We start from the raw sequence: 14,166 nt of genomic DNA, 5'->3' as shown, positions 1-14,166 counted from the left end.
ATAGTCATGGGCCCTTAGGAATGTAACTAAAATAGGATTATTAACTATCTACTAAATGGAGATCCCCTACTCTTCATCTGCACTATTCCAGCCTTTAGGTTCATGATTAGTCAACAATTTGTCTGGCTTTATATGTTAACTCTTCTTTCAGCCACCAGGTTACAGATGCTACCATGATGCCAACCAGATTTCCCTGGGTACATGACCCCACCAATGTGCCCTGCAGCCCTGTATCCCCAGCTCCCTGCCTCACTAGGGAAAGAGAGAGACAGGCTGGGAGTATGGATTGACCTGTCAACACCCATGTTCAGTGGGGAAGCAATTACAGAAGCCAGACCTTCCACCTTATGCACCCCATAATGACCCTGGGTTCATACTCCCAGAGGGATAAAGAATAGGAAAGCTATCAGGGGAGGGGATGGGATATGGAGTTCTGGTGGTGGGAATTGTGTGGAGTTGTACTCCTCTTATCCTATGGTTTTCATCAGTCTTTCCTTTTTATAAATAAAAATTATATATATATAAACAAATGTTTCCAGATATACATATTATAAGAAAGTAGCAGGCTTACCCTGCAGGAAGTATCGAAAGGAGTCCTTCAGACAGAATGAAAGTGATGCCAGATAGAAATACAAATCAGGTCAGAGGCACAAACTTTCCAAAAGTGTTCATTAACTATATGGGAAAGTTTGTAATAACTTTCCTTCTTACTTCCAGTTTTAAAAGCATGATTAACTTTAAACAAAAATAATCACTATTGAGTATCAGGATTATAATTTATATAAAAAGACAAAGCTTAAAGATAAAGAGATGGAAGTTTATTATAGTAAATTTATTATATTACCAGTAACTGTCATATAACATTTAAAAATATAGACTAAGTCATATATTAAATAAGTTAGTAGGGTGGGCCATGACATACACAGTAGAGCACACATGTTACTATGAGCAAGGGCCCAGCTTCAAACCCTGGTCCCACTGATGGGGAGGAAGCTTAACAAGTGATGAAGTAGTGACTGAGTTTTTTTTTTTTTTTTTTTAATAAGAAGGAAACACTGACAAAACCATAGGATAAGAAAGGTACAACTCCACACAGTTCCCACCACCAGAACTCCATATCCCATCCCCTCCCCTGATGGCTTTCCTATTCTTTATCCCTCTGGGAGTATGGACCCAGGGTCACTGTGGGATGCAGAAGGTGGAAGGTCTGGCTTCTGTAATTGCTTCCCCGCTGAACATTGGCAGTTTGCCAGCTCAATCCATACTCCCACTCCCACGAGGGACTTGGCCATGGTCTACCGGAAGAGCACCCATGTTGCCACCTGCAAGGGCTCTTGTTCAAGCTCTGACCCTCACCCACAAAGGGGGAAGTTTCTTTAAGTGGTGAAACACTGTTGTAAGTGTCTCTCTTCTTCTCTCCCTCTATTTTCAAAATTATCTTTATTTATTTATTGGATAGAGACTGCCAGAAATCAAAAGGGAAAGGGGTGATAGAGCAGGAGAGAGAGAGAGAGAGAAAGAGAGAGAGAGAGAGAGAGAGAGAGAGAGAGACCTGCAGCCCTGCTTCACCACTCGTGAAGCATTTCCTCTGCAGGTGGGGACTGGGGGCTTGAACCTGGGTCCCTGTGCACTGTAATATGTACACTCAACCAGGTACACCACCACCTGGCCCCTTCTCTCCCTCTATATCACCTTCTCTGTCTTTATAAAAATAATAATAAAAAAAATCACCATGTAGGCACTGAGCCCCAACAATAATCCTGATGGCAATAGAAAAATAAAAATTATTTTAAAAATCTGGTACCCATATGACAACTGTGTTGTGAATCATCCTCTCACCCCAATAAGGTGAACTCAGAAAATATCCTGTCTCTTCTTTTGCCAAAGCCAACTCCCTATTTTGTGGTCTCTCAGGAAGGAAAGGACCTGGGCGGGATTATTGGGTTTTTACTGTTCTTATCTAGGACTACTAAATCAGAAAGACATCTACACTGACACCAGGTACTTCCCCAGTCCCCCTTTACTAGATTATTTTCCCAGCCTCAGGCTACTCTAGCTTGTCAGATTGTTGCCAGGCAACAGTCTAAAGCCTGTAGTCTAAACACTGAAGAAACTCATCTTTTAAAAGAGTTAAACTTTTAACAGTTTATTTTGACCCCAGTGGGGGGCATGGAGGAAAACAAGTTTCATTAGCATTTTGAAAGATGGCCAGCAGAACTTTCAGAATGTTCTTTGTGGTTTAGGATGCTGATTGGCGTTTGTTGCTGTCCTAGAGAGAAGAACACGTTTGGCAAAGGACAGCCCCTCAACATTAAGTTGGAGGACTCAAAGAGCAGGACCAACAGCTTGAAAGCTGTCAGGAGCTGCTTGTTGCTGGCTTTGAAAGTGACTGGGATCCATGTGGATTCAGTCGGCTAGGAAGGATCGTCAGTTTCCCCAATGAATGGGTACTCATGAGATGCACCACGGGAAGGTCAATCCAATGCACCCCTGATTTTAAGTCACAGAAAATCTGCTCACCTTTTTTTTAAATTTATAAAACAGAAATATTGACAAGACCCTAAGATAAGAGGGGTACAACTCCACACAATTCGAACTCCGTATCCCATCCCCTCCCTGGATAGCTTTCCTATTCTTTATCCCTCTGGGAGTATGGACCCAGGGTCATTATGGGATGCAGAGGTTGGGACTTCTGACTTCTGTAATTGCTTCCCTGCTGAAAATGGACATTGGCAGGTTAATCCATACTCCAGGCCTGTCTCTCTCTTTCCCTAGTGGGGCAGGGCTCTGAAGAGACAGGGCTCCAGGACACACTTGTGGGGTCGTCTGCCCAGGGAAATCAGGCTGGCATCATGGTAGCATCTGGACTCTGGTGGCTGAAAAAAAAAAGATTTAATATATAAAGCCAAACAAATTGTTGACCAATCATGAACCTAAAATCAAGAATATTGCAGATGAAGATGTTGGGTCTCCATTTTGGAAAAAGCTAGTAGGTCTATTTTAGGTCTATTCCAAGGAGCCCATGACTTTACTAGTTTATGCCTGAGCCTGACAGCTAACATGCAGGTGGACCCAAAGTACTGTCTGGGGGAGATGGTGTCATAGTTTAAAATAGGACTAGAAAACTGGATCAGCGAAAAGAGCAGCTCCCAAATATTGGAGGAAAATATAAATATTGTTAACTGTAAACCTCATTGATTTGAATATGGACCTTTATTCAGCCTGTGTACCCTCTGCATCCCTGTAGGTCTGAGTTGGCAGTCTATGGTCACAGCTGGAAACATTCTAGGTTGCACTCATTTTAGGATCCTTCTTCCCCGAGTGGTAGAGAATGATCTCAGTTGTAAGAGGTCTTTGGTTTAGTGGGGCTTTTTCTCACTCAACACAACAACTGAAGGTAAAGAGCCAAGGCACCAAATGACAAAACACAGGTCACCTGCAAGAACCTTCATTGGCCAGTACTTCAGAAGGCCCTAACAGAGTGGCCAGGGTAACTGCCACTCAGCACACAGCTGAGCACTTTTTTCCACTTTGGACAAGGTACTAGGTGCATGGTGCGAGTGACAGATCTGGGTGGGAGATGCACAGTGAGACAGAAGATACTTAAAATATCAAGTAGCATAAAATAGATTCCAGTAAGAGAATCAACTTCCAAGAAGCTAGAATGGTGGAGTAAATGTAGCACAGAGCTGCTTCCTTAGTTCAGAAGGGACTTGGGGTGGTGAGTGCAGGTTAGCAGGTGCTTGGGTTAAGATCACTGCTTTCCAAGAGTCCTAATTTCGATCTAAAGTGGAGTTTATGTTGCTTTTTTTCTTACCTAGGCATTTCCTCTCCACTGCTTCATAATGAGTCACTTCATCTCAGCTCAGAGAGGAGGCTGCAGCTGCTGGGGTCCCTGCTGAGCCTTTGCTTTTGCATCCAGTGCACCACAGAAGGTCCTGTTGCCATGAGCATGGCTTGTTAGTGCTGTGTGTAGGGAATGTAACACCCTGGGCCAGAGTCAAACATAGGCAAAGTTAAAAACCATGAGCTTTGACCTCACACCTATGGACATCTAATTTTTGACAAGGGGGAGGTCCAAGCTATTAACTGGAGAAAGAAGAGTCTCTTCAACAAATGGTGTTAGGAAAATTGGTTTGAAACAAGCACAGAATGAAACGGAAACACTGTATTTCATGACACACAAAAGTTTACTCCAAATGGATCAAGGACTTGGATGTTAGATCAGAAACTCTCTAATACTTAGAGAAAAAATATGGGCAGAACTCTTTTCCATCTAATTTTTGTAGATGTCTTCAATGACTCAAGTTGAATTGCAAGGGAGACTAAAACAAAAATAAACCAGTTGGGATACATCAAATTGAAAAGCCAAGCCCCTTGCACAGCAAAAGAAAACACCATCCAAACAAAGGAACTCCTTACAGAGTGGGAGAAGATGTTTATGTCAGACAAAAGATTAATTACTAAAACATATAAAAAAAGATCACCAAACTCAACAGCAACAACAACAACAATAAAAAACAAAAACAAAAACCAACTGATTACATCTAAATGTGGGGATAAGATATGAATAGAGTAGTCACCGAAGAAGAGATCCAAAAGGTCAATAAACACGAAAAAGTGCTACAGGTCATTGATTGTCAGAGAAATGCAACTAAAGAGAAAAATGAGATTCCACTTCACCCCTGTGAGAATGTCATACATCATAACTGATAGCCAAGAGTGCTGGTGAGGTTATGGTGCTAAAGAGACTCTTCTCCATTGCTGGTGGGAATGTAAATTAATCCAACCCCTGTGAAGAGCAGCCTGGAGAACTCTCAGAAGGCTAGAAGTAGACCTACCCTATGACACTGCAATTCCTCAAGTGGGGTTATATCCTAATGAATAAAAAACACTCATCTAAAAAGATATGTGTATACCTACATTCAAAGAAGCAAAATTTGTAATAGTCAAAGCCTGGAAGCAACACAGGTGTCTTAACAGCAGATGAGTGGTTGAGTAAGTTGTGGTCTAGATACACAATGGAATACTACTCAGGTATTAAAAATAGTTAATTTACCTTCTTCACCCCATCTTGGATGGAGCTTGAAGGAATTATGTTGAGATAAACCAGAAAGATAAGGATGAATATGTGATGATCCCACTGATAGAAGTTGAGACATAAGAACACAAAGAAGGAAAATACAGCAGAACTTGGATTAGAGTTGGTATATTGCACCAAGTAAAGGCCTCCAGGGTGAGAGTGTTCATGTCCTCATACATGATGGTGGAAGAGGACCAAGGCTGAGGGTGAGAGTGTGTTGCAGAAAATTGAGAAATTTTACACATGTATAAAAAACTATATGTAATATAATCCATTAATTTCACAATAAAAAAGGACCATTGCATGGGCTTCCCATAGTGAAGTGGATAATCTAAGGGTATTTAAAAGAGAGAAGGAGAGACAGAAGAGAAGACAAGAGAAGAGAAGGGGAGTCAAATCATGAATAAAAAGAGTAAGCTTAACATTTGAGATGATGAAATTTAGCAAGACAGTGCATCTGTCCAGTGTTTCAGAATAATCTCAGAACTCCTCACTTCTAGCTTTTTGTGAAGGATAAGGCTTTTTTTGGTTTTAATTTTTAATTATCTTTATTTATTTACTATGTATAGAGAGCCAGAAATTGAGAGAAAAGGGGAATAGAGAGGGAGAGAGACAGAGAGATGCCTGCAACACTGCTTCACCACTTGTGAAGCTTTCCTTCTGTAAGTGGGGATTGGGGGCCTTGAACTCCAGTCCTTGCCCATTGTAACACGTGTTCTCAACCAGATGTGCCACCACCCAGACCCAGAATTGTTGGGCAGTATGCCAGCTTCCCTCTGCTTAACTCTGCGGTCTATTTACATAACCACTAGAGCCGCCCTGCCTGCAGGGCATTGGTTTAATCCCCACTGGTTCATACTCTTTCTGCTCCACCCCATCTCCTAGACACACCCTGATTTCCACCACTCTCTTTTCACTCCACCCTCTCTATGTCACATCCTTTTACCACCCTACTTGGTGAGTATATATACAGCTGCTCTTCTGATTGAACACACTTGGAATTGCCTTCCGGCTCTGAGAGTCCCAGAGTCTCTCTCCTGCGATGCTAGCCCGGCACGAGTTCCTGATCCCTCTCCCATGCAGAAGCCTAGGTTGGCTCCAGTCAAGTCCTCTCCAACCCAGAGAGCACTTGCTTGGGAAGAAGCACCCTCAGGCTATCCCGGCATCTGGCACCTGGAACAGCGACAAATAACCAGCAGACTTACAAGAAGACATCCCAGATAAGTATACACACTTGGCTATCTGCAACCTCGTGTTAAGGTACTGTGATTCTTTTCTTTCTTTTTTTTTCCTCTCTCTTTTCTTTCTTATTATTTTCCTGAGACCTCTCCACCATGGATGATCTTTTCCAAATCCTGTACTCTTTTTTCTATATACAGTTTTTATATCTCTGGGACATTTTTCTTGGGGCACACCTTGGATGCTTTTGACCATGGTCGCAGCTTTTAGGGGATATATAGGGCAACTTCCCAAAAGGCTAAGGGACCTTGAGGCTGAGGTCCAAGAATTAAAGGAAATGGTCATAGCACTTACCCAGCACCATAAATGCTTAAAAGATGAAGCAAAGCCTGTCTGGATCCTGACCCACCCTAAGCCCTCTGCATCTTGCCCTGAGGCTTTCATTTTGGCAGACACATGTCCAGATTCTCCTGCAGCCTCCACAGCTGCTTCTTCGGCCACCCCCATTTTGGCAGACACATGTCTGGATTCTCCCGCGGCCTCCATAGCCGCTTCTTTGGCCACTGCTTATCCAGTGGCTTCCACTTCTGTGACTCCTGGTGCTGATATCCCTGAGGAACAAGAAACACTGCAAGAGGACTGGATGCAGGATGCACTACAGGATCCATAATACCACATGGCAGAATTTGAAAAATCTGATTCACAGAGTTCTCTCCCTCCCATGAATGTCTTATGCTATGACTGGCCAGTTGTGTTTTGTGAGTGAGTTGAATATATATATATATATATATATATATATATATATATATATATATATATATATATATATTGAGTGAGTTGAGTGACCAAAATTTTTTGTATGACCCATTTTGCTCAGAGTACTCTGGAACTTAATTGACTTTATATAAAAATGCTGGATGCAGCCATGGTTTCTGGAGATGTCCAGAAACAGTCTAAAAATTGTTTTTTCCTCTTTTTGATTTCTTTCTAAGTCTTGGTATAAATATAAAATGTTTAGTCTTAAACTATGAGTAAAGTTTGTTCAACTATGAAAGAACAGATCTATATTCACGTTTGAAATGATATGTCTTCGTAACAAAAGTTTTTCTTTGTGTTATAAACTACATGTTTTATGTGTGTGTTTCAAGTTTGGTAAACATTAACTTTACTGTTAAAAGTGTAACTTTGAAGCTACATTTTTACCAGGAAAGATAAAATTAATTCATGAAAGTAACTGAGTATTTAAGATAAAAGTCTAAATATTCAATGTGACAATTCATCATCTCCAAAGTTAAAATACAAATTCTCTATACAGGACATTTTTGGAGGGCTCCCAAAATGCCCTGTAAACTAATCTTGTGGAAATTAATCCACAACAAATCTGGCATCGATCTGACATTTAAATGTTAAAAAAAAAAAAAGGTCACTAATGTGTGAGTTTGTTTAAAACTCCAAAGTAAAAAACAGTTAAAAATTAATATATATTTTACCTAAATTTGGTCTGAAAATTCTGCTGTACAGAGACTGCTACATGAGGTCACATAAAATGACCTTTAAACGAAATTACAAAGATACCTAAACCAGTTATAATCATCGAGTTATCAATTATAGTAAACTTCTAATTTGTTACAATTTTTTTCATAAGTAATTGACTACAGCTATGTCAAGCCTTCACATGATGAAGCATCTGCTCATATGGAATCCCTAGAAATCCATCTTGGACCCCTGTCCTCTGACATCACCCACAGCTATAGCCATCCCCCCCCAAAACCCATATGATGTGACCTGACACGATCTGGAGAACTTGATTCACGGACTTCAAAGGACAAGACTTTCCTACCACCTTTCTCTCACCCATCGCTGTCTGCTCTTCCTGCTTCTGCTTCTCCGGTCACGTTTTGGCAGTTCCAGCTCACTCTCTGCAGAGAAGAAAAGTTCCAGTGGCTTTCCTACCCCATCGAAATAGACGTGCGGCATTTTTCCCTGGTCGTTGACATTGGACTGACGCCTCTATCAGACTTGCTGATACACCTTTGGACACTCCCTTTACACTGCTGGACTTCTCAAGGACTGACTGTAGCAGTCCATGGGCCTTTCTGCCAGCTGTCTCAGGACTTTGCAATGCCAGATCACCTCTCTCACCCCTTGGGCTTATCAGGCCCCCACTCCTCCACCCATCAGGCAGCCCTCCTTTCTGCCTACCAGACCTCTTTTCAGTCTCACTCTGTCCCTTGCTACTCTTACTTATTCCTCACTGTCTTGTGCTAGTTCTTTTTGAAGATGCTTACATGCTATCATTCAGGTTTTTTCCCAACAGGTTTCCATTCACCTCTACACTGCTATTCCCCTGACAGAGATGGAGTCTTTTACAGACATTGACCCATTTATACACGGCCATTAAACAAGAAGGAGATGTTGGGGAATTGTGAGGATGTGGTTGAGCTTGGAAGACTTTGAGCTTGAGGGGTGTGTCAATCCTGTTAGTCTCTCTCTCTACTGAGAGGTTGAGCAAGGAGGGACAGTAGAACCCTAAAGGTGTGCCTCATCCTATCAGTCTCCCTGCCTCACAAAGTGCCCTGCACTTCTGATACTATGGCCATTAGTTAAAAAGAAAGGGGGAGATGTTGGGCAGTACATCACCTTCCCCCTGCTTAACTCTGCGGTCTATTTACATAACCACTAGAACCACCCTGCCTGCAGGGCATTGGTTTAATCCCCACTGGTTCACTCTGTCTTTTTGCTCTGCCCCCTATCCTAGTCACATCCTCATTTCCACCACTCTCTTTTCACTCCACCCTCTCTACATCACATTCTGTTTCCACCCTACTTGGCGAGTATCTATACAGCTGCTCTTCTGATTGAACACACTTGGAATTGCCTTCTGTCCCAGAGTCTCTCTCTTGCGATGCTAGCCCTGCACAAGTTCCTGTTGCCACTCCCACGCAGAAGCCTAGGTTGGCTCCAGTCGAGTCCTCTCCAACCCAGAGAGCACTTGCTTGGGAAGAAGCACCCTCAGGCTATCCTTGCATAGAATAAGGTTTTATTCCATAATTTTGTACAATATGAGAATGGAAGCTTTAGTTCCTGAAGACATTCTGCCCTTTCCCCACCTTGAGATTTTCAGAACTCCCAAGGATTTTGGCTAATCAATTCTATAATGCTTAATTTCAGTGAGACTGGGGCAGTTATTAACTAGAGGACAAACAGAACAGTTACAGTTCTGACCATCAAAAAAAAGGAGGAAGATCATGGTACTCTTGTAAGATGCTTAGTTAGGGTGTTCTGGTGTCATCTTTGACAGGAATTCTTTCTTATGACAGGGATACTGTCACCAATGGTGCATTCTAATCCATGAGATGATAAGTAAAGTAAAAAGAAAAAGATAATTAGAAGAAAAGTTTATTATTTGGCCAAAGAGGTAAAAGAAGAGCTTATACTTTGGAAAAAGTCCTTCTCACTAAGATGGTTGAAGAGCAAAGAATTTTTAACTATAGATACTACCCTACATGGGTTTTGGTTAAACTCTAAGGCAGGGGAGACAAGATGTATATTAATTTTTCCAACAAAAAAGAAAATAGAGGATAAGATAAATGCCTATATGACACTTCACTCAAAGGATTTTAAAACACAAAGGGTTTTAAAAGTTCCAAGAAGTTTAAGAAACTAGGGCCTAGAAATTTGGATTCTAAGACAGGAGTGACAATACTCAATGACAGAACTGAGGCAGACAGTTGTCCGAGGTTTATACTACATTAACTGTGGTGATGTAAGAACTTCCTTTAGCATGCAGAAATAAGTTTCAGGAAAATCTAGAGAGCTTTGGGTTGGGGATGTGGCAACAGCAAGAGTTCTGAGAGTTCAATTCAACTTTGACTCTATCTCCCAGCAGATCCTACCGAGACTACCCTCCACTTCATAGACCAGCTCTAAGCTGACTACTGCCTGTGCATCTGGCCAACTGCTACACACTGAAGATTCTCAAAACTTCCTCTTTAGGTTTAAGGAATCTTCTATAATGAATTCATTGAATGTGGGATGCCCATCTTCTTAATAATTTATAACAGAGGACATGGGAGGCTACAAATCAACACTTTGATGAAGAGGTATTTAAGGTGAGGTCTCCAACTAAGTACTTTCTGTTCTGTTGGAGCTTGGGGTATGACTCTGATATGTGGAAGTGCTCTGGTTCCCCAATCTGGAAGCTTTATAAAACCCTATTTTTAAATTTTAATATTATTTATTTATTTATTATTATTGGATAGAAACAGAGAAAAATTGAGAGTGGAGGGGGAGATAGAGAAAAAGAGAGACAGAGAGACACCAGCAGCCCTACTTCACCACTCATGAAGCTTTCTCCTTTCTCCTGGGGACCAGGGGATTGAACCTGGGTCCTTACACACTGTAATGTGTGTACTTAATCAGGTGTGCCACTGCCTAACCCCTCTAAAACCCTTTCCATTTGGATTTTCTTTGGTGTCATACATAGGCTAGATTTACATACTGGCTCTTGGGACTGAAATCTCATTTCCTAGAAATCTAGGGATAAAGCTGGATTGTTTAATATTCTAATAACTTTGTTTTCCTGACAGCCAGCCCCCATTTTAAAAAATTTATTTAATAATGATCAACAAGACCATAGGATAAGAGGGGTCCAATTCCACACAGTTCCCACTACCAGAGTTCTGTATCCCATCTCCTCCATTTGAAGCTTCCCTTTTCTTTATAACTCTGGGAGTATGGACCCAGGATCATCATGGGGTGCAGAAGGTGGGAGGTCTGGCTTCTGTAATTGCTTCTCTGTTGGACCTGGGCATTGGCAGGTTGATTCATACTCCCAGCCTGTTTCTCTCTTGCCTTGTGGAGCAGGGCTCTGGGGAGGTGAGGTTCCAGGACACATTAGTGGGCTCATCTATCTGGTGAAGTCAGGTTGGTGTCATGGTAACATTTTCAATAAGTGATTTCAAAAATTTACTTCATTGATAAAATAAGAGATAAAATTAGAGACACTTAAAAAATTCATAGTATTTTAAAAAATGCAAGAATTTTTGGATATTTGAGCCAAGAACTCTGACAAAAGAGCAAGTATTTAGGCAGGCAAGACAGCTCACCTTGGAGCGTACCTGACTTGCCATGCATTTGACCCCTATTCAAACCTGAGCTTCACAATACTGGGGGCAGGGAGGTTCAGTACTGTGGTGTCTTTTCCTCTCTGTTTTTGTTTCTCGTTTTCTATTATTTTATTTTATTTATTTAAAAATATGTTTATTTACTTTGTATAGAGACAGAGATTGAAAGGGGAGGGGAAGATAGAGAAGGAGATAGACACTTGTAGCAATAACTCACAGCTCATGACACTTCCCTCTTGCATGTGGGAAACAGGGGCTTGAACCCTGGACCCTAGGCCCTGTAACATATATGCTCAACCAGGTGCTCCACCAGCTCAGAAAATAATATGTCTCATAATATTACAGGCTAGATATATTTGCATATGTGATCATGACACTATTTTTATTTTAACAAGAGAGATAGAGAAGAAAGTACAGAGAGAGAGAGATCAGACCACTGATTCTTCAGATTTTTCCTTCCAAGAATGTCTCTTGCCACCTTGTAGTTCAGACATACATAGAGAGGAGAATGTGTCTACGGCTATACCACCCTGAACATGCCTGATATTGTCTGATCTTGGAAGCTAAGCTGGGTCGAGCCTGGTTAGTACTTGGATGGGAGAGAGGATAATGTAAAAATCTGTGAGTAGCAAGAAAAAAAATAATTCTTGATGCCTATAAACTCACATCCCACAGGTGTCTGCCTGCTCTAAGTATTCAGCTCGGAACACAGTAAGTCTTCAATTTATTTACAAGGTCAAAACATAAAACATCATTTAAGACATGTCAACTTGTCAAGACATTTCTTCCTATTTGACAATTTTGGAGCATAGCCAAGAAATTTCTGGGTAATAATAACAGAAGGGAGTGAGGCAGAAATGATACAGAATTTTTTTCACTGACCTAGTTTTATTTTAGTAGACTAGACATTATGAAACAGTATAGTATTAAGAATAAATCTGTTACAAACTCTGTACTTAGGGAAAATGAAGTTTGTAAGTCTAAAGGAACAAATGTATATCTCAAATAGATTAATTACTTTCAAGAGCCAAATCTATACCTTTCCCAAGGCACACTTATCTGCATGTGAGAATCCATACTTATCACCAAGGTGGAATCTGCCTACTTCTAGGTAGTAATGGATGGGTGCTGTACTGACTGACGCTCACTGACTTTCTCTCGCCTTCTCTACATCACAAGTATGAGGCAACATTACAACAAAGATGATGTGGTGGAATCACTTTGAAGATTCAAGATATCACTCTGATGTAAGTGTTTTATTCAAATAGGAAATTAAATGGATAGGAAAAATACTGCATTATATTCTTATTAAAGTAACAGTGGCTTTGAATAACAATTGCTTTTAAAAACAAATGAGCAATTATTCAAGCTTATCACCAGCGGCTAGCTATGTTCACTGAAAAGAAGCAGTGAGTTTCATTTCTTTTTTTTTTTAATTTATTAATAGGAAACTCTGACAAAATCATAGGATAACAACTCCACACAATTCCCACCACCAGAACTCCATATCCCATCCCCTCCCCTGATAGCTTTCCTATTCTTTATCCCTCTGGGAGTATGGACCCAGGGTCATTATGGGATGCAGAAGGTGGAAGGTCTGGCTCCTGTAATTGCTTCCCTGCCGAACATGGGTGTTGGCAGGTAGATCCATACTTCCAGCCTGTCTCTCTCTTTCCCTGGTGGGGCGGGGTTCTAGGGAATCTGAGCTCCAGGACATATTGGTGGGGTTGTCTGCCCAGGTTGGCATCATGGTAGCATCTGGAACCTGGTGGCTGAAAAGAGAGTTAACATAGAAAGCCAAACAAATTCTTGACCAATCATGAACCTAAAGGCTGGAATAGTGCAGATAAAGAGCTGGTGTGTGTGTGTGGCTCTGTTTTGTAGATAGCCAGCAGGCATATTTTAGTTATATTCCAAAGGGCCTGTGGCTATACTAGGTCTTTTTCCCCCTGAGCCTGAAGTCTGATATACAGGTGGATCCAAGTTACTGTCTGGGGAGATGATGTCATGGCTGGAGAAAGGACCAGAAAGCTGGATCAGGGAAGAGAGTAGCTCCCTAATTTGGGAAACTTGTATAAATACTGTTGACTGTAAACCCCATTGATTTGGTGTGGTCTGGGGTCCATCCATATTCAGCTTAGGAACCTATGTGATCTCTGCATCCCTGTAGATCTGAGCTCACATTCTGTGGTCATGAATAGGAACTTTCCAAGCTGCCCCAATATCTGGACCCATCTTCCTCAGGTGGGGCACAGAGTATGTTGTCCAGCCTCTCTTTGGAGAATGAAACTTTCTCTACCGTTGTTAATCCAAGTTGTGGGGAAGGTCCTATGGGGGCCCACAAAGGGGTTTATTGTGTTGTTCCTGATAGAGATGACTGGTAAGAAGTAAGGCACATGGTTTTCTTTTGGAGGTTACATGTTGAGTTTGGAAACTTCCTTGTAACTTCTTCTCCAGGGGAGACTGGATAGAGGGAGCCAAGGAATGTAACCAAGCAAAGGGAAAGAAACAGTTAAAGCTGTACTAATAAATGGTATTTAAGTGTCAGTTAATTTCTTTTTCTTTTTTTTTTTTTTTCTAATTTTTCAATATTTATTTATTTTCCCTTTTGTTGCCCTTGTTTTTTATTGCTGTAGTTATTGATGTCCTCATTGTCAGGACAGAGAAATGGAGAGAGCAGGGAAAGACAGAGAGGGGGAGAGAAAGACAGACACACCTGCAGACCTACTTCACTGCCTATGAAGCAACTCTCCTGCAGGTGGGGAGCCGGGGGCTCCA

This window comes from Erinaceus europaeus, chromosome 4 (assembly GCF_950295315.1).
Source record: "Erinaceus europaeus chromosome 4, mEriEur2.1, whole genome shotgun sequence".
Lineage (NCBI taxonomy): Eukaryota > Metazoa > Chordata > Mammalia > Eulipotyphla > Erinaceidae > Erinaceus > Erinaceus europaeus.
This window is presented reverse-complemented; position numbering follows the sequence as displayed.